The 25,843-nt window shown below is 34.4% G+C and overlaps 1 long non-coding RNA gene across 1 annotated transcript; it reads left to right on the top strand.

The window, feature by feature from the left end:
- The first annotated feature begins 1,173 nt into the window (after positions 1 to 1,173).
- LOC113687772 (uncharacterized) lies at positions 1,174 to 23,176 on the top strand. Its single transcript, XR_003447783.2, has 2 exons — positions 1,174 to 1,756; positions 22,339 to 23,176. It is a non-coding gene; the product is annotated as an uncharacterized lncRNA (long non-coding RNA).
- Positions 23,177 to 25,843: the final 2,667 nt, after the last annotated feature.

Raw genomic sequence — 25,843 nt, 5'->3', positions numbered from 1 at the left:
GTTGAGCACTTTTAATGGTTCTTGAAAAAGAGTTGCTCTTGCTGGCAGTTGGGGTTGCGTATTACCCTTGGGCCTAGGATCGTTGGAATCTCCACTGTTTTAGCCATTGCATGGGTAAATTATATTGCTATTTTTTAAAATTATATTGCCATTAATATAAGGATCACGATATTTTGGAAAGATTGCAACATAATAACAGTAATTGGGGATTGGTAACAGAAGGGGATAAATCATTGGATTTTTGTAAAGCAAATTACTTTGTGTTAAAGTATAAGCTGATCAATGTATTAATGATAGAGTATCCTTTAATTTTTGCTGGAGCAGCTTGACTGTTGATTATGTAATTTGTGGAGTTTTCTGCTTTCCTGAATGACTTTTTACTACATACAAAAAGTTACTGAATTGAAGCTTAAAGATATCTTCCCCTATTGAGACTTTTTGACTGAAAAACAATTTGGAAGGGAGTTGTATACAAGGTTCTTAACCCTAGAAGCGTACACGGATCCAGAAATTTTGATTAAGTGGACTGACAAGTAGATATTTTACATATTTTTAGTGTGTTTTATTGGTTAGCTTTGGTGTGTTTTATTTAGTTTTATAGCTAATAAACTAGGATTCTAGTGAAAATATACATTTTATGGTTAAAGTGTAAAAATTGCATTTTATGGATTTTTATGGTAAAAGCTTCATATTTTGTAGGTTTAATGATTCAATCATCAAATGGAGTGCATTGAGAAGATAATTGGATGATTGATGATGGTTTAAAGTGATAAAAATAAAATATGAAGTGTAAAAGAGAAAATGCAATTTAAGGACAAAAGAATGCAAGAAAAGTCAGCTTTGGCAACCTGTAGTATTTCGGCTATATCTTGAATTACATACATTGGATTGAGATGATTCTTGAACCATTTTGAAATTAAGAGACATATCTAAATTTGGTATGAATGTAGACACCAAATTTTTGTTAATTTTTAATATTTTCTTGAAATTTTTCTATTTAATGGATTATTTATTTTTTAACATTTTAATGCAAATTTTTTCTTATATTTGCAGGTTTGTTTTAGAAAAAAAATAAAAATAAATAAAAACCAGTTTTTTTGTTAAAAAAATAAAAATAAATAAAAGTGGACATCATGATGCCACCACAATCCACCTTTTTTGACCAAAGAAAGCCAAAAGAAAAGAAAGAAAGCAACGGAAGGGAAGCAGAGGAATTGGACAAAAGAATTTGGGTTTTGCAGAAGAGGCCCCTAACTCCTCCCACTCCTCTCTCTCTCGGTTGGAGCTCTCAACCGAAAAAGAAAAAACAACTCTCCCTCTGAATTCTCTCGACTGGCTCAATGGATCAAAAAAAAAAGGCGAAGCAAAGAAGAAAAATTGCTCCAGAGGTCCCTGGCTCCTCTCGGTCTCCACTCTCTCAACTCTCTCAATTCTCTCGGCTGGTTCAACGGGCAAAGGAGAAGAAAAATTGCTCCAGAGGTCCTCGAGAGCTCTCAACAGACAGAAAGAAAAGAAAAGCAAGAGGGAAGAAGAAAATTTTGCAGAGAGGCCCTCACTCTCTCAACTCTCTCGACTTCCGGGCGGCAGGAGTAGAAAGGGAAGAAAAAAAATATCTCTTGGCTCTCCCTCTCATTTTTTTTTAGCAAATAAAACACTCACTCTCAGGTTTTCTCTTGGACAGGGCAAGGCCAATAAAAACGGTTGAAAGCTCATAATTTCATCAAATTTTAGTCAAGAGACTAAAATCTTCATTGAGGTATCTCCCTTCATTTTATTTCCTTTTCAATTTTTTAATTAATTATATTGTAAGCATGTTTAGTTGCTAATTTGTATTTTTCTATTACTTTTTTTCATTATTATTATTATTATTGTCATTTTTAGGGGACTTGTTTTGATTTAATTTTGCCATATTTGTTGTTGCTTTTATTGATTTCAGTTTATAGTTATGTTGTGAAAATCATAAGGAGTGTTGTAGTATAAATTTTATGATTTTTGGTGAAGATTTGAGTGTTTTAAAAAATAATAAAAAACCGGACTGTTTTGGCAATTTCGCCAAATTTGATTCATTTTTTGTAAAAAAAAACTCCGGAAATGGAATCTACTCGAAAAATCGAGTGGAAGTGTGTGTTTTGGTAATTTTTGGCGACCGGAAAAATCGCCGGTGATTGGCAACTGGGAGCGGTTTGTCACCAGTAGGGCTGCAAACGAGCCGAGCCGAGTCGAGTTTTGAGCTAATCGAGCCGAGTCTCGACTAAATTTTACCAAGCTCGAGCTCGAGCTCGAGCTCGACGAGCCGGCAAATTTCGAGCTCGAGCTCGACTCGAATCAAGTCGAGCCGAGCTCGAAAAAAAATAAAAAATAAATATTTTATTTAAAAAATAAATAAATAAAATAATATTTTTTTCTTAATAAATAATAAAATATTAAGAACATATACGTAATTTTACTATGAAAATAAAAAATAAAAATATATATATAATATACGTAATTTTATTATTAAATAAAAATAAAAATAAAAAAAAAATATATATATACCCATCGCGAGCTAACGAGCTTAATATTCTGAGCTCGAGCTCGAGCTCGAGTTTGACTCGAGCCGGCTCGAGCTCGACTCGAGTTCGATTAACATCGAGCTCGACTCGAGCCGCTCGCGAGCGGCTCGATTAGTTTGCAGCCCTAGTCACCAGGCAACCATTGCTGCCAGAGGAAAATTTGCAGAAGGAAAACCAGCAAAGAAGAAGAATAGCTTCTCGAAGCTTTTGCATGAAAATTTTTCAAAATTGCATGTTGATCCCCGGATTTTGACTTAATTCTGTTATGGCCCAAAATTTGGGACAGTATAATCAATTTTATCCTTTCAAAATGATAAGTTTCTTTGGTATGTTTAAATGCGATTTTTAAGTAGCTTATTTATGAATTTTAGGATAAAATTTAAGATTTAATAATTTTGATAGATTTGTTATTTTCATTGGGTTTGATAAAAATAATTGGAGTTTTTGGGCTGAGGTTTGTTTGTTTGGGTTTTGGTATAAAATCTGGTTCATTTTGTTGGGTTTTAGGAAGTGGGTCTTGGCTTACTTTTATGGATTTTAGCATGGGCTTGGGAATTGAAGCCCACTCCTTTTCATTGGATTTGTTGGGTAAAAGAGTTAGGCATAATCCGCTCCTCTCCTTTGGGTTTCGGTTGGACTAGGAAGCTTTCGACCCAAACAAATAAATTAAATGGCCCAAGTGGCCTGTTGAGCTAGGAAGACCAGAAATGAATTTGCACTTTGGTCCCTGAACTTTATCTTTCATTTAATTTTGGCCCTAAAATTTGAAAATTATATTATTGCCCCAAAAGTTTTTCAATTTTTGCAATTCAGTCCCTAGTGAATTTTGACTCTTTTTATTATGATTGTTTCTTTTCTTTAATAGCTAATTACGTTACTTTTGAATATATTTGACTTGTAATTTTTAGATGTTCTTAAGTTTCTTTATATTTGACATGTTAGTGTGAATTTAGTATTTTATCATTATTATTATTTTTCAATTAAATTGGTGCCATGATTCTTTTATTCATTTTGAGTATAAAGAGGACAATTTGACTTCTATTTATTCATCATTTCAAGGGAGGTATCTTCTTGTTTTATTTTAAACCCTCTTATGTGTTCTTATGTGTTTTTATGTGTGAATTTGCATGTTTTGAGTGATTTTCTTTTAGTTATTTGTTTTATTTGTTTTAAGCTTCATATATTTAATTTAACTTTGATGATTATTTGAGAGGCAATTAAATGCCAAATTGTAATAGTTAGATTATTATTTTATTTCATTCCTTCCCCCTTTAGATTGTAGTTAGGGTCACAAATGTAAGAGTTAAGTCTTTATTCGCTTTTCTTTATTTATGTGTTTGCATGCTTGTGTGTTTATGTGTTAACTCGTTTTTTAGGATCTTTGCATCTAGATATTATGTTTACGTGTTACATGTTACGTGTTCTTATGTGTTTATTTGTTTAATTTATGCCTTATTTATTCTACTATGTATTATTAATCCATGACGTCACCACACTAGTCCAACGCTAGTTGTGACTTTTCCCTTCATTTACTTGCTAGTCCAACGTTAGTAAGAACTTTTAGAAATGGGTTAGTCTAACGCTAGACCCTTAGATTGTTCATGCATTAGATTCATTTTTGTGTGATATTCATTACATTTTCATGTATATTTTATTTTTTGGAATCTTTTCCATTTGCATGATATTCCCTATTATCTATTATCCCCCTATCCTCTATATGTGTTAATAGGGAATAAAAGATAGAGTCTATATGTGTTAATAGGGAATAAAAGATAATAGGGGGATAATAGATAGAGGATAGGGGGATAATAGATAATAGGGAATCATGCAAATGGAAAAGATCCTAAAAAATAAAATATGCATGAAAATGAATATCACACTAAAATGAATCTAATGCATGAACAATCTAAGGGTCTAGCGTTGGACTAACCAATTTCTAAAAATTTTTACTAGCGTTAGACTAGCAAGTAAATGGAGAGAAAAGCCACAACTAGCGTTGGACTAGTGTGGTGACGTCACACATAAATAATACATAGTAGAATAAAGAAGGCATAAATTAAACAAATAAACACATAAGAGCACGTAACACGTAACACGTAAGCTTAATATCTAGATGCAAAGATCCTAAGAAAACGAGTAAACACATAAACACACAAGCATGCAAACACATAAATAAATAAAAGCGAATAAAGACTTAACTATTACATTTGTGGCCCTAACCACAATCTAAAAGGGGAAGAAATGAAATAAAATAATAACCTAACTATTACAATTTGGCATTTAATTGCCTCTCAAATAATCATCAAAGTTAAATTAAATGTATGAAGCTTAAAACAAATAAAACAAATAATAAAAGATAATCACTCAAAACATGCAAATTCACACATAAAAACACATAAGAACACATAAGAGGATTTAAAATAAAACAAGAAGATACCTCCCTTGAAGTGGTGAATAAATAGAAGTCAAATTGCCCTCTTTATACTCAAAATGAACAAAAGAATCATTGTAACAGCCCCACCTTCCCCTAAGGCGAACCAAAGGGGTTAGCGGACTGCCTGCCCAGCTCTCGCCAGGACTACGGATCCGTTTACGTCAATCTAATACGTTCCGGAACTTACCAATGCGCGCAACCAAGTCAAAATGGCAACATAACCCAAAATAAGAAAATGAAATCCGGAGTCGGCCATGATAGTAACCGACCCGTCAGAACCCAACCGAAAGAGCACGCAAACATTCACATCTGAACTTTAGCGATTACAATCCAAAATGACATACAAAAGTTTTCAAAAGTTAATACATATACACGGTTTGCCAAATCAAAAGAGAAAACGCCCCAAAAGTATACTTAGGGTTTTAATACATGAGTTATAAATGCATTCCTATCCTTTCTTTTCTCTCTCACATCAATCAAATCTCACTCTCTACTTATCTCTTAACACCCGATAAATTTTCCACAATATCCGAAACATAACCGTATTGGCCGAATTTTCCCGAACTTTTCGCACTCGTGGGTCCCACGTCCAATATATATTCTTAATTTTCTAAAAACTATCCAATACGAGAAAACTCATCTTAAAACTATAATTACTCATAAAATTCACCAGGAAAATATTCCTAAGCCAGAAAATGCAGAAAACATGCAATTAAGGGGAAATAAACCCTAGGAAAAATATTAGGGTTTTACGGGTTCTCACAATCATGACACCAATTTAATTGAAAAATAATAATAATGATAAAATACTAAATTCACACTAACATGTCAAATATAAAGAAACTTAAGAACATCTAAAAATTACAAGTCAAATATATTCAAAAGTAACGTAATTAGCTATTAAAGAAAAGAAACAATCATAATAAAAAGAGTCAAAATTCACTAGGGACTGAATTGCAAAAAATTGAAAAACTTTTGGGGCAAAAATATAATTTTCAAATTTTAGGGGCCAAAATTAAATAAAAGATAAAGTTCAGGGATCAAAGTGCAAATTCATTTTCTGGTCTTCCTAACTCAATAGGCCACTTGGGCCATTTTATTTATTTGTTTGGGCCGAAAGCTTCCTAGCCCAACTGAAACCCAAATGAGAGGAGCGGGCTATGCCTAACTCTTTTACCCAACAAACCCAATGAAAAAGAGTGGGTTTCAATTCCTAAACCCATGCTAAAATCCATAAAAGTAAGCCAAGACCCACTTCCTAAAACCCAACAAAATGAACCAGATTTTATACCAAAACCCAAACAAACAAACCTTAGCCAAAAAATTCCAATTATTTTTACCAAACCCAATCAAAATAATAAATCTTTCAAAATTATTAAATCTTAAATTTTATCATAAAATTCATAAATAAGCTACTCAAAAATCGCATTTAAAATACCAAAGAAAATTATAATTTTGAAGGGACAAAATTGATTATACTGTCCCAAATTTCGGGCCATAACAGAATTAAGTCAAAATCCAAGGATCAACATGCAATTTCGAAAACTTTTCATGCAAAAGCTTCGAGAAGCTATTCTTCTTCTTTGCTGGTTTTCCTTCTGCAAATTTCCTCTGGCAGCAATGGCTGCCTAGTGACGAACCGTTCCCGGTTGCCAATCACCGGCGATTTTTCCAGTCTCCAAAAATTACCAAAATACACACTTCCACTCGATTTTTCGAGTAGATTCCATTTCAGGAGTTATTTTTTACAAAAAATAAATCAAAATTGGTGAAATTGCCAAAACAGTCTGATTTTTTATTATTTTTTAAAACACTCAAATCTTCACCAAAAATCATAAAAATTATACTACAAAACTCCTTGTGATTTTCACAACATAACTATAACCTGAAATCAATAAAATCAACAACAAATACCGCAAAATTAAATCAAAACAAGCCCCCTAAAAATGACAATAATAATAATAATAATGAAAAAAAGTAATAGAAAAACACAAATTAGCAACTAAACATGCTTACAATATAATTAATTGAAAAAATTGAAAAGGAAATAAAATGAAGAGAGATACTTCAATGAAGATTGTAGTCTCTTGACTAAAATTTGATGAAATTACGAACCTTCATCCGTTTTTATTGGCCTTGTCCTGTCCAAAAGAAAACCTGAGAGTGAGTGTTTTATTTGCTAAGAAATAATAAGAGGGAGAATCTGAGAGAAAGAGCCGAGAGATATATTTTTTCTTCCCTTTCTGCTCCTGCCGCCCGGAAGTCGAGAGAGTTGAGAGAGTGAGGGTCTCTCTGCAAAATTTTCTTCTTCTCTCATTCTTTTCTTTTCTTTCTGTCTGTTGAGGGCTCTCGAGGACCTCTGGAGCAATTTTTCTTCTCCTCTGCCCGTTGAACCAGCCGAGAGAATTGAGAGAGTTGAGAGAGTGGAGATCGAGAGGAGCCAGAGATCTCTGGAGCAATTTTTCTTCTTTGCTTCGCCTTTTTTCTTTGATCCGTTGAGCCAGTCGAGAGAATTCAGAGGGAGAGTTATTTTTTCTTTTTCGGTTGAGAGCTCCAACCGAGAGAGAGAGAGGAGTGGGAGGAGTTAGGGGCCTCTTCTGCAAAACCCAAATTCTTTTATCCAATTCCTCTGCTTCCCTTCCGTTGGTCAAAAAGGGTGGATTGTGGTGGCATCATGATGTCTCCATTTTTTTTTTAACAAAAAAATTGGTTTTTATTTTTTATTTTTTTTTCTAAAAAAAACCTGCAAATATAAGAAAAAATTTGCATTAAAATGTTAAAAAATAAATAATCCATTAAATTGAAAAAATTCAAAAAAATATTAAAAATTGACAAAAATTTGGTGTATACAGCTTGTCCCTCTTTGTCTTGAGTTTCGAAGAAATTCAAGACGAAAATGTAGATACCAAATTACTTACCTGTTTCTTCTAACTGCGCCTGGGCTAAAACAACAAGCCAACATTTGGCTAAAATTATTAGATAAAATGATGCAATAATGTTACAGAAAACGTGACCGAACTCATGTAGAGTTGCCTACGTATCCCGCCATGGGAATCAGGTAAAACGTGGTTAAAATACCAGTGAACCACAATGAAACAAGTGCATTGACCATCTACGATCTTTGCAAAGTCGAAGAAGTCTGAGCTCTCAGAACTTCTAAACATGAAATATAAAATGAATGATAAAGCATAACTGTTAATCAAAACAATCAAGAAAAGCAACTATCATAACTAGAAAGAGATGCGCGAAGGGACGCGGTTACGCTCCAACAGAAAATTAAATGTGACTGTCAAGAAGGGAGGTCGAAAGGTGCGCGGCGGACGCTGAGAACTCACCAACAGAAAATTAAATTTGATCTTTTAGAAAAAGATGCACGGAGGGACGCGGTTACGCTCCAACAGGAAATTAAATTTGTCAAGAAGGGGGTAGAAGGGTGCGCGGTGGACGCTGAAACTCACCAATAAAAAATTAAATTGTCAAGAAATGGGGTAGAAGGGTGCGCGGTGGACGCTGAAACTCACCAACAGGAAATTAAATTGTCAAGAAGGGAGGTAGAAGGGTGTGCGGTAGATGCTGAGACTCACCAACAGGAATTTAAATTTGATCATCAAGATATAACAGATTGGTGGGATATGATCCGAACCCAATTGATAGATTGGTAGGATACGACCCGAACCCAATTGAATGATACATTGGTGGGATAAGACTCGAGCCCAATTGAAATGAAATATTTTTTAATGAAATTTGATTGTCAAGCAAGGGGATAGAGGGGTGCGCGGTGGATGCTGAGACTCACCAATAGGAAATTAAATTTGTTAAGAAGGGGGATAGAAGGGTGTACGGTGGACACTGAGAGTGCGTGGTGAACACTGAGACTCACCAACAGGAAATTAAATTGTCAAAAAGGGAGATAGAAGGATATGCCGTGGACGCTGAGACTCACCAATAGGAAATTAAATTTGATCTTTTGATCTGTCAAGAAGAGAGATAGAAGGGTGCGCGGTGGATGTTGAGACTCATCAACAGGAAGTTAAATTGTCAAGAAGGGATATAGAAGAGTGCGCGGTGGACGCTGAGATTCACCAACAGAAAATTAAATTGTCAAGAAGGGAAATAGAATGGTGCGCTGTGGACGCTGAGACTCACCAACAGAAAATTAAATTTAATCTTCTGATCTGTCAAGAAGGGAAATAGAAGGGTACGCGGTGGACGTTGAGACTCGCCAATAGGAATTTAAATTTGTCAAGAAGGGAGATAGAAGGGTGCGAGGGACGCTGAGACTCCCCAATAGAAAATTAAATTTGATCATCAAGAAATAACAGATTGGTGAGATATGATCTGAACCCAATTGATAGATTGATAGGATACGACCCGAACTCAATTGAATGATACATTGGTGGAATAAGACCCGAACCCAATTGAAATGAAATATTTTCGAATGAAATTTGATAGTTAAGTAGGGGGATAGAAGGGTGCGCGGTGAATTTTGAAACTCACCAACAGGAAATTAAATTTGTCAAGAAGGGGGATAGAAGGGTGCGCGGTGGACGCTGAGACTCACCAACAGGAAATTAAATTTGATCTTTTGATCTGTCAAGAAGGGAGATAGAAGGGTGCACGGTGGACGCTGAGACTCACCAACAGAAAATTAAATTTGGTAGAAGGAAGATAGTAGGATGCGCGGTGGGCGTTGAGACTCACTAACAGAAAATTAAATTTGGTAGAAGGGGGATAGAAGGGTGCGCAGTGGACGTTGAGACTCACCAACAAAAAATTAAATTTGATCTTTTGATCTGTCAAGAATGGAGATAAAAGGGTGCGCGATAGACGCTAACACTCACCAACAGAAAATTAAATTTAATTTGTGAAGAAATAACAGATTGGTGGGATAAGACTCGAGCCCAACGAAATAAAAACGGTCAGTGAGATACAATCCAAGCCTGTCGTGATGATAAAAGATACATTAGTGGGTTGGATCCTATGCTAATGGATATGAAGAAATAAAATACACGTTAGTGAGTTGTACTCGATGCTAACGGTAATAAAGATCACGTTAGTGGGTTGGACCCGATGCTAACGGATATGAAAAAATAAAACACACGTTAATGAGTTATACTCGATGCTAACGATGATAGAAAAACACAACACATGTTAGTGAGATAAACTCGATGCTAACGGTGATAGAAAAACAAACACACGTTAGTGAGATAGACTCGATACTAACGGTGATAGAAATCACATTAGCAGGTTGAACTTGCAATTCTTTTTTTTTTTTCAGACTTTAGAAGAAGAAGAAATGAAAGAAACAGTCATTTTTCAAAATTTAAAATTTGAAAAAAAAACCAGTCTCCCTTCAAAGGATTTGAGAGGCACATATATATGTCATTATCCTCTCGACTCTTAAAACCTTTTTTTTTCTTCTTTTTTTTTTTCAAAAGATGATTTGGAATGCATTACCAAAATTGGAGGTCACTCCTTTTGATGTTGGCCCTAGTGTAAATCATGTTTAACAAAGGCCACATTTTTCATGTTCTCGAGAAAACAGAAATAGTTATCACATAATGCCACCACCATGCGATCCCTTGTGGTCCCTTTGGCCTTAAGAACCATGCTAGCATTATCTTTCGATGTCAAAACTGCTTCCCAAGAGTTGTGCTGCAATTTGTGCTGAATCTTCTCACCTATGCTTCACTTTGTATCACAAATCAACTCTTTCTAATGACCAGATTAAAGTGAATGACCATTTCAAGTTTCGACATTCTGCTTTTCGTTCATGATTCTCTAGTGCTCCAAAAGCTCATCTTGATGACCTTAACTTTTCAGATTTTCACTAAGGTCATCCCCCATTTTCTTTTCCTTTTTCTCTTTTGTATTTTTTTTTTTTTTTATTTTGTATTTTGTATTTTTTTTCCTTTTTTTTTGGGTTTTTCTCTTTCTTTTTGTTTTTTTTTCAAGGTGCCCTTTCGGGTTTTTACCTAATGAACAAATTTTGCCGATAGCCCTTATCAAATCAGAAATGTGTTTAAGAAATGATAGCATCACCACGACAATTCTTCCTATGCAAAATTGACGAAGGTGTATTGACATCATTTGTCATTTAATCAAGTGATTTTTATTAGAAATACCACCAAGGCGGAGTCGGGATTTTATGATTTTGATGATGAGGTCAGGTAGAGTGTAGAAGAAATGTTAAGGCTTGAAAGCAAATCTTCAAAGAGGTTTCAAAACCCTAAGACCGCGTTCTATCAATATTTGCCTCAAAGGGTATTAAAACTGAAAAAATTGCTCCAGTTGGGCTTTTGACTCTTTTTTTTCTTTTTTTTTTTAACAAATAAGAGATAAAATTTGCCATAGTATGGGGTTTGCAATCTTTAGGGGGATATCAAATGAATGATTAAATTATTCTGGAGGTTCAAAGGGAGAAACTAGGGGTAGGATGTTTAAAGAGAAAAGAAGAAGACCCGACCTTTAATCCACCTTAGATGGTATTTCAAACTGAAAAGTCACATAATCAGATAAAGAATTTCTTACACATATCTGAATTGATTGGTTGAGAAAAAACCTGTCCATCCATTTCTGTGAGAATGAGTGCTCCTTCGGGTGACATTTTCTTGACAATGAAAGGCTCTTGCCAATTTGGAGCAAATTTTCCTTTGACTTTATCTTGAATGGGAAGAATTCGTTTCAAAACTGTATCTCCTTCCTCAAACAGACGAGATTTCTCTTTCTTGTCATAAACAATGAACCATCCTTTACTGACAGCATTGTCCATGGTAGGTAACATTCAACCTTTTTTTTTTATCTATCGGAGATAGCAACTCGTTGTGTTCCTTGATCCATTTAATTTCTACTACCTGAGCCTTCGTCCAAATACGCAAGGACGGGATTTCAATTTTGGCGGGTATTATCACTTCCATTCGAAGCATAAGGTGTTGCCCCAACTTAGAAATGTAATCTCCAGGTGAAATGCTCCCAAAGTTCAATAGTAAAAATTTGCAAAATTAAAGAAAAAATTCTCTTTTTTTCTCTTTTTTCTTTTCACTCCCCCTTTTTCTTTTTTCTTTTTTCTTTTTTTCCCTTTTTTTTCTTTTCTCTTTTTTTCTTTTTTTTCTTTTTTTCATTCCCCCTTTTTTCTTTTCATTTTTTTTCATTCCCCTTTTTTTCCTTTTTCTTTTTTTTCTTTTTTTATTCCCCCCTTTTTTCTTTTTTCATTTTCTTTCTTTTTTCCTTTTTTCTTTTTTTTTAAGTTGGCTGCCAAGTATGTACTCCTTTTGAACAAATAGCTGATCCTCCACTTTGCAAAGTAGTATTATTGCTCTATTTTTATTCGTGATTAATCTCCAAATTTGCAAGATTTTGACTTGCGTCTTTTCCTCGATCTTAACCATAAATACCTGCACAAGGGGGATTTTTCAAAGCACTTGAATTTTTCAAAATTCTTTTTTGAGCAATGATATAACAATTAAGACTCATGCAAAGTATTGACTTATCAAGATTTAAAAAATATATACTTGATCTTGGACATATCCTACAAATGTGTTATAAAATTTTTGCCTCAATTTGAACTTATTTGATGAGATCTCACAAATATATTACAAAAAATTTGCCCCAATTTGGGCTTATTTGAGTTGCAAAATAATCACATGCAATGTGAATAGAAACTCCATTTTTCAAATGAAGAATTTAAATGTCATACCCAAACTCATATAGAAGATTCCATGATAAATCTCTCAAAATAAGACCAAATTGTAAAAGATCTCTTCCTCATTTTGGGATCGGTGTTGAGGGAAAATGGGCCCCCTTCTTGTTAGCTCATCTTTTAGGATCAATCAAATGGATATTATTCATGATTTTGAGGCGACTCAAGGAGATGGTATATTAGGATCTGTCTTTTTTTTTTTGTACCCAAATTGTATCTAACACATTCAATATCACATCTTAGTGAAAGCAAATAGTTTATCACTCTTATTTCTTGAGAAAACTTAGTCAACATATAAACTCTATAGGCTTGTACTGTATGAGTCGAAACGATAGCTAAATATATGAAAATAGGTTATGACCTTATGATCATGAGTGATTGATAGGTTCCTCAGAGGCAAAATCTTCACTTTAAATTGCCATGAAAGATAAGTCAGCAATAGACTTTATGAGCTTGTAATGTGGTTTGACAATGATAGTTAAAGAAATAAAATTTTCATGGACAATGCACTTAAGATCTCCTTCCTTCCCAAAAATTGCTCAAGTTTTGGACTCAAAACCCGGAGCCCCATTTTGACTCGCTCTTTATCAATCACTAGAGGGAATTCAGCATTTGATGTCTTTGCATTTTTTTTTTCATTTTTTCATTTTTTTTCACATTTTTCTTTGTTTCTCTTTCTCTATTTTTTTTTTTTACCAATACTGAGATCCCACATGTCAATGATAGAATTGAAAAACACCCTAATGTTAGAGTATAAATGGCCCCTCTTTCTTTCCGATATTGAAGACCAAATATCAATGGTAGAGTCAAATTCCCCCAACTTGTAGCATTTTCTCCTTTCTTTTTTTTTCTTTTCAAATCTCCTTTCCTAGTGTGGGGGTGCGATCATAAGTGCTTTTGAAATGAACCACCAATTTAGGCTCAAATGAGGATGCAAGAGATAAACAGTGTTTAGATAATAGAAACGATGACCAAAGCATCATTCTTATTTCTCATGATAACCAAAGTAAAGAATAACCTGTTGGGAAAATCCATTTCCTTTTGACATTCGAAAATTTTTCCATGGAGGGTCATGATCATTGAGGCTTTTATTTGAAACGAAATTCTATTTTTTAAAGTCTCAAATGGGAAAATAAATGATAAAATCTGTATAAATAGAGAAACGAAAGCCTAAAGTATCATTCCAAGTTTTCAAAACAAATAAGAAATAATGTACATTTTTGCTTTCTCTCAGATGTGGATTGAATCTGGTTAGACACACTGAACATTTTCATTGTAAAAATTGTTTCACTTTGAAGCGAGTCAATCAATGCGACTGACTTTGGAGGTTCAATAGAAGTGGACAAGTAATGAAAAAAAAAAGTGTCGGGGTTGATATTTTATGACAAACTATCAAATTTGAGTGACCTTCTTTATTTTCGACTACTCTCATTGAGTAGTTTAGACTACAAATCTAGTATATACAAAGAATTTTGGGAATTGGACATACACTCATGAATTTTCAAACAAGAGGTCGAAAAATTTCAATTTAGCCTTATTTCTTAAAATCTATCATGAAATCTCCCAATGAGCAAATAAAGAATGAATATATACAAAACAATAATTCTAAATAAAAACTTTATTATTCAAATGTTTGAAAATTTTTTTCCCAAATATAATACATGTGAGAAAATAAAAATCACTAAAGAATACACTTTCAAATATACACACACTTTCTCTTTCTATCTTTTGAGATAAAATGTATTAGAAATAATGAATCAAGAGATTTTTGAGATACTTTAGATTGCTATTTTCAGATGGATTTTTTTATTTTTTATTTATTTTTTTCATTGTAGGATCTGTCCAAGAATTAAATAACACTTGTAATTTTCAAAATTTATCAGACCAAAAATATTATCAGATATAGGAAAAATATTTTTACCTTGTTGAAACAACTTTTATAAATGCAGGGGAAGGGGAAAAATAAAAGAAAAATACCCAGAGTTAGTAAGCAAAACTATAAAATCGGTATGCATGTCCTATGGGGGAAGCCCTTTTATGCCAAGGGCTAGCCTAGTATGAAAAATGCAATCCTCTGGGGTAGACACCATACAATACCTGTTAGATCCGATCGACTTATTGAGATTCAATTGAAGAGCATTTGAAAAAAATTGGACTAATTGGATTTTTTTTCGAAAATGATAGAGAACTAACAAAATGAGGACAAAGTCCGAATGGATTGATTGTTTTGATTAACACATAAAGTGATATTAAAAATCAATTTAATGTGAAAAACTTATTTTTGAAAGGATTGAAATGTCTCGACTAGTTTTTTCAGTCAACCGTAAATCGAAACTTTAAAAGAGAATAAACGGGTTAAATGGAACGAGTAGAATTGATGGTTAGTTAAAAAATTGACTGGATTATCTTAAAAGTGAATAAAACTGGTCAAATGGATTGGATAAAATTGAGGATTTATAAAAAAAAATAACTGAATTGTCCTAAAAAAGAATAACGAATTGGATGAAATTGATGATTTACTCAAAATTGACTGGATTGATCTAAAGTGAATAAATTAGTCAAAATGGATTGGATGGAATTAACGGTTTATTCAAAAATCGTCTGGATTGCTTCCCCATTTGTAGTTTCAAAACTCACAAATTTTGTTGCAATGCATTAGTCTATGAGCCTTTTAAAATCAAAATTTGGCCACGATATATTTATCATCTCAACAATAAGAAATTATTTGTGAATTTCTTCAATTTAACGTCCTTTATGCAAGGGATTTTTACCAACTCTGATAAAATGACCAAAAGATGATTATTAGATGCTCATATTCTAATGCGCAAAAATTGTTCTATCATTCTCAATATCGTCACGTGGAAGGAATCAAATCCTATCTTACCTTGTGCACTACCCCTTTGAATAGTACAAAAAAATATAAACATGCAAATCTCATTGGATTACATATCCGAGACACGAGGTGACTTATTCCTAACGTGGGATTCCCTATGCGGCATTCCCTCTAAAATTGATGTATGATGCCAGTTTATTAAAACGAGTAAATATGCAATGAAATAATTGAAATATGACCTAAAAGTGCTCCATTTAAATGTCAGAATAAGCCTAAAATGATGTGCAATACATATGCATATGCAATTAACTAAAATTTAAACGTGTTTGATATAAAAGGCAGTCTTGTCCTAAACGAGTATCATGCCAAGACTCTTATTTCTAAGGTTTATGAGTGCAATATAATAAGAAACAGAGAATGGTTAGTTCAGTTGATATATGACACATAACACATTGGAGCAAACAAAAATAGAAGGCAATTAAAGCAAGAAGGATGTAATCCTTCCCCTCGTGCCTAGTATTCCTATTCGGATAAGGTTGACTCTAACTGAGGCAATTTTTTATCGTGGATGCATGAGGTTAGGCTCACTAATGCATCTAGACTTGATAAAGTTCAGGTTCCCCAGCCTTCAGACAAAAGGGCGAAAGGTCAATAATTCCAAAGCTCTTAGTCGGTGGCTCGAGTGATCCCTCAGACATTGCTACGTGCACGTCGTGCCACGGCCACATGTCCAAGTGGATCGATTCTAATCCTAACAGGGAGGAGTAGTGTGACAACCACTAAAAAGAAAATAAGATGTAGGGTTGTAAATAAATAGCGTATGCATGTATGAAGTGCTCCTTTGAGGGGAGGGATTAACATTAAATGCACGTGAAGGTTCTAAGGTAATATTCCCAACCCCAAATACAAAGCGCGATACAAATAAGTAAATAAATAAACCATTCATCACATACACGAGAAACGATGAACGAATACGACTGTGAAATGCAAAACATCTTAGAAAAATGTAACTTAAAACATCCAAATTTGATAAATAAAAAGGGTTAAAAAGAGAAAAGACAACTAAACCAAGTGCTTGAACTCTCTAGCATTCCCAGTGGATTCGCCAAGCTGTCGCGTCCCATTTTTCGCAATGGAAAAAATAGTATTTGAGTTTTACAGAAGATGTGATTTTATTTTAAAATAAGTAAAAGAGAACCTAAAATGGGACTTTAAAAAATGCGACAATTTGGGTTCAAAATTTAGTCCAAAAAGGGTTTTTAAAAAAAATTAGGAGTCGTCCTTTTATATTCAAGAATTATAGAATAAAAAAACACTTTGTACCTAAAGCACTTCAAATAAATTATATAGTTAAGAATTTTATCCTTTTCGAGTTTTCAAGCCAATGGTTTGGACAAAAAATTTAAAAAAATCCAATAAACATGTACACAATCTTAAATCTTTAAATTCATCCACAAACTCTTTAAATTAAGAGAATATTTTTTGGTCTTTGAGAAAAGCTCAAATGAGTTTGTAAACAATAATGTTGTTTCTTTTTTTTTCTAGGGCATCAATCTAGAAAACTATTTTAGAAAATTCTAAAATTTTGAAAAACTCCTCAAATTGATTGAAAACACTTTACAATGAAGGCACAATCTTTTCAGGCTTGAAAACTCTTTGAATTTGTTCTTAAACCAATTCTTTTAAGCCTAAAAATCACAACTCAAGGCTTGACTCGAGGAAATTCTTTTAAACTCGAGACTCGACTCGATAAGGCTCGACCTTTAGTCATGCCTTATCAAGTCGAGCCTAATCAAGCTTTTTGAGCTTTAGTCTCTTAATGTAAGTGATCTAGGGACTTTAGAGGAATTATACAAAGTGGGATGAAGTTTGTGGAGTTTAGTGGAATTATACAGAGTGTGTTTTGTTTTAATGGCATTTTTAACAAATTACACACAACAATTCTAGTGGTGCTTGTTTAACTCTCCATATCAAGTCATTAAATCCAGACTACCACGGAATACTCAAATTGTTCTTCCTTCTTTGTTTTTAACATCCAGGATTGACAGGCTACGCCTTATATCTATGATTTACAATTTTTATTTTGGGGTTTTAGAAATCTGCTCTTAGAAGTTAGAATTTATTCTTTAGCACAAATAGAGCAATAATTAGATTCTAGAGCCATGTGAAGATGATGGAGTGTGTTTTCAATTTTTTTTTTTTTTTGAAAAAAGGGTTGTGAGTAATTTCCTTCTGATTGAACCACTTTTGACAAAGGTTACCAATTCAGTCGAAGTCTAATTTAGTAGAACCGTGTCCTACTTTAGCCAATTGCGTGGCATTTTTACGAAAAATTCCACACAGCATACCATTCAAATGCGAAAGACAAAAAAGAGGCAAAAAAATTCCACACAGCTTTCGTATTCATTGTTACACTTACGCATGCCTAATAAAAGAGGCCAAAAAAAGACAAAAAAGGAAAACAAATTAAAGCAGAAGTGTTTCATCAGATCCAGATGGCGATGGAGGCTGACAGGAAAACAAATTTAATATGCTTCTGGGTTTACTCCCAGACCCAGTAATCAATCATACTACTACTTCCCATTCCCCGTCCCCAGTCCCCAGTCCCCACACCCATAGTGCCATAGAGAGAGAGAGAGGGAAGCGAAGATGAATGAAGGGGGAAATGGAAATAGAACTGGAAATGCACATTAGAGCAGAGGCAGACATACCAGTAACCAGAAAAACGATGGCGTGGAGGCTGACAGATGCGGCGAGCAATGGCGTCGGCGACGAGTGAGAGATTGAGAGTAACGGAGGTAGGGTTTAGAAGTCACTCGTTCAAACAGAGAAGAAGGGAGGAAGAGAAACTAAATTCTGAAGGTTTTCTTTGCTTTTTCCCAACATTTTTTCTTTTTAGGTCTTTTACAATTATCTTATTACTTTTCTACCCTTATGAAATTTTATTATAAAGAAGAGTATCTTGTAAATTCAGTATAAATTATACCCATAACGGTAATTTTATAATTATAATACATATATATTATTTAAATTATATATATTAATTAAATATATCCGACTCGACGAGCTACTCGTCGAGCCTCAAGCCTCAAATTGCTGACTAGAACTCGACTCGACAATATACTCAAGTAGCTCGAGACTCGGCTCGAACTCGATTTGACCGAGTTCAAGCCAAGTCGTTGACCGAGTTACTCGCAAGCTACTCGATATTGGCTCGACTCGCGTACATCCCTAGTATAGTGTCATAATAAAAAAGAGTGAATGGCATAGTAATGGATAAGAAGGAGTTTCATTAAAAAGGATGCAAATTTCATCTGTTTGGATATTATTTTTTGGATGGAGATACTTATTAAATCATTTGTTGAAATGAGGTATAAAAATTGGATTAGTTATTTTGTAATATATATTTGGATTTACTAATATGCGTATTTGGTTATGCATATATGTATATTGTGTTGATCAGAATAATTGGATATTTGATTTATATTTAATTTCTAAATTTTGTTTGAAAGAACTATAAGGGAAGGACTAAATTTACACCCTTATATACTAAATCCACATTCTATCGGCTTATTATATAAAGACTTTTTAAAGTATTTATGTGAGGATCCGAAAATTTTCTTATTTTCGTCATATATTACTGGTTTATTTAAATAGTTATTCACTCATTTTCTCCGAATTTTTTAATTTGACTACTTAAAATCCATTTATATGGAAAAACGTCTCTCTTATGTTTTAAAGCGTTTTGTTAGAAAATTTACTTTTCGAAAACTCGTTTAGTTCGGAACAATGAGTACACGTTTTTCGAGACTATATTTGAATCGAGAGTGTATTAATTTTGGAGAAGTAAGAATGATCAATAGTAGATTAAGAAAAGTTAATTTGATATTTGAGGAGTTAAAACTCGACTCATGTGAGGACTCGCAAAATTTATTATTTTAAATTCCATTTCGAGCTTATTTAAATATTTAATTGCCCATTCACTCCGAATATTATTTTCTAACCTATTTAGACCTAAATACATGGAATTATAGTTTCATTATATTTTTAAAGTGACTTGTTTCAAAAATTAATTTTGGAAGCTCGTTTAGTGAAAATAGTGAAAACGTGTTTGGAAATTTTAACCGATTGAGAGTACAACAAGTTTGAAAAATTGGAGACTTACACAATGGTTCTAAAATAGGTAATTTTATGTTTAAGTACTCAAGTGATAGTTATTAGTACTATCGTTATAAGAAATTCTTGGAGGTTTCGCTTTATCGCGCTTAATTTGAAAATACGGGTTTCACACGCGCGATTTAATTGAGCGACTTTAGACCTTTATTTTGGGACAATTAAGAGTGAATAATATTAATATGAATACAAGTGCATTAGAGGTTTAGTGCACAAGTAAAACAAACCCGAAAGGAATCGAGCACAAAACTCACGATTACGCGCGCTAGTGAGAGTTGACTTTTGTGCACAAGGCCACTAACTACCAAGCTTCTCTAGGAAGCCTCTTTTGATCAGCCTTTTCTCCTTTTTCTTCACTCCATGGTCGGCTGCAACTCTTAGCAAGGAGAAGAACAAAGTTTCATTTCATTTCACTTCCAATCTTTCATCCATTTCACCTCAAATTTTGCACACTAGCTCACAACACTCACAACAACTTGGAGCATCACCTAAGCTAGGAAAAGAGCTTGCTTTTCACGGTTTTCTTGGCCAAGGAAAGGACCGAAAATTTCTGTTTTGTACACCAAGTGGAGTAGGTAACGATCAAACCTTAAAAACTTGGTTTATGGAAGTTCTAGTGCTCATATATACTCATGCATGTTAGTGGGTAGCATTATTTTGAGAAAAATTTGGTTGCGTGGGCTCTATGAACTCCCGCCTTGGATATATGGACTGATTTGTGATGTTTTGATGGTAATAATATTTATTTAGTGCTTAAACTAGTGGATTAATATTGGGTTGTTGATAGAAACTCAAGGATGGTGCAATGACCAAAAGTGACCATTTTGCCCCTGCTTTGTTCGAGCACTTTGGTGCGAAATTTTGAGGTTCTAATGGCTTGCTTATGTTGTTTACATGTTATATTGAGTGTGTAAAAAGTTTCATTGAAAAATAACTTGATTTGGTCACCCAAATGTTGAGTTTACAAAAGCTTAGAAATCTGGAAACTATTCCCGTATTCACCCAGGCAGTGTTTTTGTTTCGGCTATAACTCATCGCTCCGATGTCGGAATCAAGTGCCGTTTGCTGCACTGGAAACTAGACATTCCCAGCTTTCCGTTGGTATAAAATTCCTGTCCTGGTTCCACTTGAGCAAGCCAAACCATTCATTTGAAAATTGCTGTCCTGTTTCGTTGTTTCCTGGAAGGCAGCACATGAGCTGTAACTTGATGCTCATGAACGAGCTAGTTATGGGCCGATTTTGAAAATGGTTTCTTCTAAGAAATTGTATATTAATGAAATTTTTTTCCAATGCCACTAACCACTCTCAATTCCAAGTTGAATTGAGTGAGTTGTGGCCAAAGTTTAAAGCTGACTCGGTGAACTAAAACCCTCTTTTGGCTAGTAAATGTTTAGATCATTGTTGGGACTTGTTGTTTTGAAATTCTTGGTGTTAATCACCTACCAAACACACCTTGAATGTTTATTAGACATTTTCTACACCATTGAACCATGTTTGAGAAAATTTCCTTGGCCAAATGCTTGAAAACGGAAAAACGGAAGTCCAAGGCAGATTTGCCTTGGAACTTCTTGGGATTTTAGTGGTTTCGTTAACCAATTGCTCGTACATATTTTTCTGTGAAATTTGGAAGAGGAATAACTCTTATATGGTAGTGTATTCATACCAAATTTGGTACCGTTCCAAGTCCGTTTCGATACCTAACCAAAGTCCCAAAGTTTGAAGTTTAAATCTAAAATTTTGCTTAACAATTTCGATTTTTCACCAACTTTGAGCTGTCATATCTTGGTGCTTAACACTCCGATTCTTGTTCCGCTTGTTTGGTTTTAAACTTTGATTGTAATTCTAATTGATTTTCAAATTTGAGAGGCTAGTTCCAATTGTGTGAATTTTGCCAAATTTCCAAACTTTGCCAAAAATCAACCCAAATCTGTCTTGACTTTCTAAAACAACAACTTTGGGCTAAATTTCGATTATCTTCCAATTGGAATAATGGAAAAGTGTCTTCTAAGAACTTTTAGTACTTTTTAAGAGGTTTCCAACGGTATCAAGTTTTCCAATTTTGGACTTGTAGAGAATGAGATACGATTTTTTAAAGTATGGGTGACAAATCTGAAATTTCCGAACTTAAAGGAAATTGAGGGTTGCGAATCCTCTATTTTCCTTCAATATTGCTAGACCGTTTTACACTTGATTTCAAGATAAAAATCAGATTTCGCTTGTGTTTTAAAACTCCATTTTTGAGCCTCGATTTACGAGTAATTGAGGCTCATTTTCGTGAAATTTTCTTAGATTGTACAAGTGTGCAATCTTCCTCGATAATTAGGGGTTTTAAGCGATAGTGCGTAATAGACAATTACTATTTGCTCAAGTGCTCAAGGAGACCTTCAAGAGGATCTCGAGGGGAACACCTAAAGGCTCGTTTACGCACTTACTCCCTTGTTTTGATTGGTGAGTGTCAAGTGCATGAACTTGTTGTTAAGTGGTTATCTGTTTCTTATCCGTTATGTGAATTTAAAATTTTGAGACGAGGGTGTACTTTACCGCACTCGTTCTCTTTTAAATGAAATTATATTCGTATTGTTTATCTCAATTCATATCTTTTGATGATTACAAAACAAACCCCTTTTCAAAAATGATACTAAACAGGTCTGTGGACTTAGAGCAAAAAGAAGATCAAAAAAGGTGAAAAGTGTTGAGAAAGATGTCGGACGCACAAAAGGAGAGTATCGGACGTCCAACATCCATTGAGTAACTTCGGACGTATGAAGAACTCAGACTCGGACGTCCGAAGAAGACAAGCCAGGGCTTCTACGATTATTGATCACGATCGGACGCTCAACACTTGAGTATCGGACGTCCGACAAGCGTTGCTGCACTTCGGACACAACACATTGGATGCATCGGCCGTCCGAAGGAATTGAAAAGGAACCTCCAAATCTGCATCTTACCCTCGGACGCATGGTGATAGGGGATCGGACGTCCTAAGAGGTTCAAGAAGATTTCTCTAATTCATTGACCTCGTTCGGACGCATAAAAACTGAATATCGGCCGTCCGACAGCACCAATGGCTAGTTGACTCTTCAGTTGCCTTCTATCCGTTAACAGCATTAATTGAAGAATTTCTTGGTCTCCTATAAAAGAAAAAAAGTCAACCACCTCAGAGCAACTTTGCACATCCAGTCTACATCAAATAGTGAGTGATTCAAGTGATTGAATACTCAAAAAGGGATTATTTGTATTCTCAGCTTGTGCAATTTCCTTGTAGCTTTTCAAGTGTGACATAGCTTCTTCAATAGTGTAGCTTTGTGAGGGTTATCAGAGTGTTTGTAAAACTTCCTTGCTTGACCAAGTGTGGTTTGGGGCAAGAAGAAAGTGATCCTTCCATTGTACACAGAAATTGGTTGCAAGTTTGTTCAACTTGAAGTAGCTTATTATATAAAGTATTGTTCAAACTCAAGTTGAGTTTGAAACCTGGTTTGTGTCTTTACTTTCGTTTACAGTTTTACTATATAAACTGTTCATCTCTTCATCTCACGAACAACTGTGCTTTCTTGTAATCTGATCCATTGAGTGGTCTTCGAGAAAAGGAGGGCAGGCTTGAAAAAAAGTGACCTATATCTTAGTTGGTTTTAGAAAATCTAATTCACCCCCCCTCTTAGGTTGTTTTCGATCCTTATAATTGGTATCAGAGCTTGGTCTCCTAGAGATTAAGCTCAATCGACTTGGGAGTAAATATGACAACCAACAATGCCATGTTCTTTGAGGGACAATCTGTCACTAGACCTCCAATGTTCAATGGGTCAAACTATGTGAGTTGGAAGGAAAGGATGATTATATTCCTACAATCCATTGATATTGAATTGTGGTTTATTGTTTGTGAAGGACCATATGACGCGACTATTGTTGATGAAATTACTCATAGGCCAAGACAAAAAACAAGAAGTGAGTTGACTGCTGAAGATAGAACTCATTTCACTCTAAATGTCAAGGCTATAAATGTTCTATACAGTGCATTAGACTCAAATGAGTCCATTAGAGTCAAAGGCTGCAGATCTACAAAAGAAATTTGGGATAAACTTAGAGAGATCCATGAGGGAAGCGAGAATGTGAGAGAGCAAAAGAAATTCATTCTGGTCACTAAGTATGAATCTTTTAAGATGGAACCTCATGAAAACATTGACAAAATGTATTGCAGATTTAATGATCTGATCAAAGATTTAGAGGTGCTTGAGAAGGAATACTCTCTAGGTGAAAAGAACAGGAAAATTCTGAATGCTCTATCAAAGGACTAGGAGAGCAAAGTGACTGCCATCGAGGAAGTCAAGGATCTGAATACTTTATCCATTGAATCTCTGATTAACTCTCTAACCTCTTACGAACTAAAACTTAAATCTAAGATGCAGGATGAAGAAGACACCAAAGTAAGAAAGAGTATTGCTCTGAAAGTATCACAAGACGAAGATGAAACAACCTCACAGGATGGAAATGATTTGGAAGGTGATGACAGTGATATTGCACTCATCACACAAGGTTTCAAAAGAATACTTAACAAGAGAAGATTCAGGAAAGGTGGATCCAGCAATTCCTTTCCAAATCAGTCTAATGACTTCAGAAATAAAGGAAAATTGGAGTTCAACAAGAAACAGACTGATAAGTGTTTCGAATGTGGTCAACCAGGATACTATGCAAATGAGTGTCCAATGAAGAAAAAGAAGGAGAACAAGGTTGAACGAAAACCAAAGTTCAACAATTTTCAGATCACCTGGAATGATTGCAACTCAGAAGGTGAAGTTGAGGAAGAAGAGGAATATGCTCAAGTGGCTTTCATAGCCATTGGTGATGATGAGGTAACTGCTTGTTCTTCACAAACTGATAGTGACAATGAATCTGATGATGATGTTAATTCATTCTTAGAAAAGATGCACAACAATTTAAAAGAATCTTATATCAGAAACAAAGAACTAAAACAGAAAATTAATTTTCTGATTCAAGATAATGCAAATCTTTTTCCACAAAACAAGTGTCTCACGCATGAAAATGAAAACCTGAAAAGGACTGAAACTGATGTGTTTGCTGAACTTAACAAAAAGAAAAATTTCTGTAACAAACTCAGAAGTGAACAATGTAGTCTAAGAAAAAGGATGGATGATTTATGTCAATTGTTACATCATATGAGACAGAACCGTCTTCAAAAGAATGACATTAAACCTCATCTTAACGCTCATCAATTAAGACTGAATCAAAACGCAAATGAGTTTGCTATCCAAAGAAGAAGGCAAGTCAGATTCATTAAACCAGTTCGTTTGATTGATCCAATGTCAGTATGCAATTTCTGTTGTCAATTTGGTCATATGAATAGCAACTGCTATGTTAAGAAAAACATGAAAAATGGTATGAGATGTATGTGGATGGTTAGACATAATGCTAACGCTCAAGGACCCAACATGTAAAGGGTACCAAGTATTATCTTGTGGGTTTGTGTGTAGGTGAACCTGGATAACATTGATAAAAAATCAAAATGGTTCATCGATAGTGGATGTTCAAGACATATGACTGGTGATGCATCTCAATTCATTAAACTCAAGCCAAAAGCAAGTGGAAAGGTAACGTTTGGAGATGATAACAAAGTCAAAACTGTTGGTATTGGTGATGTTGGTAAGAATGGTCAAACCTTTATCCATAATATTTTTCTTGTAGACAATCTGAGCTACAATTTATTAAATGTTAGCCAACTGTGTGATAGGAATCTGCTGGTATTATTCAAGAAACTTGAATGTCTCATATTTGACTCAAAATTCAACATTGTTTTCAAAAGAAAAAGAGTTGATGATATCTATATAGTTGTTCCTGAAAAAATTGATTCCTCCTATCTCAAATGTCTCAAAGTTGCAAATGAGGACCCATGGTTATGGCATAGAAGGCTTTGTCACTTCAATATGGATTTGCTAAAAGAAATTTCTAAAAAGGATCTTGTTAGAGGTCTCCCAAAAATCAGATTTGAAAAGGACCGGATATGTGATGCTTGCCAATTTGGAAAACAAGTCAAGGTATCTTTTAAACCCAAGAAGTGTGTTTCCACTTCAAAGTCACTAGAACTTTTACACCTTGATCTGTTTGGTCTTACACAAACTACAAGCCTTGGTGGTAAGAG

Source organism: Coffea arabica, chromosome 5e (assembly GCF_036785885.1).
Source record: "Coffea arabica cultivar ET-39 chromosome 5e, Coffea Arabica ET-39 HiFi, whole genome shotgun sequence".
NCBI classification, from domain to species: Eukaryota; Viridiplantae; Streptophyta; class Magnoliopsida; order Gentianales; family Rubiaceae; genus Coffea; species Coffea arabica.
Note: the sequence above shows the minus strand (reverse complement) of the source record. Positions and strands in the feature narration are given on the sequence as shown.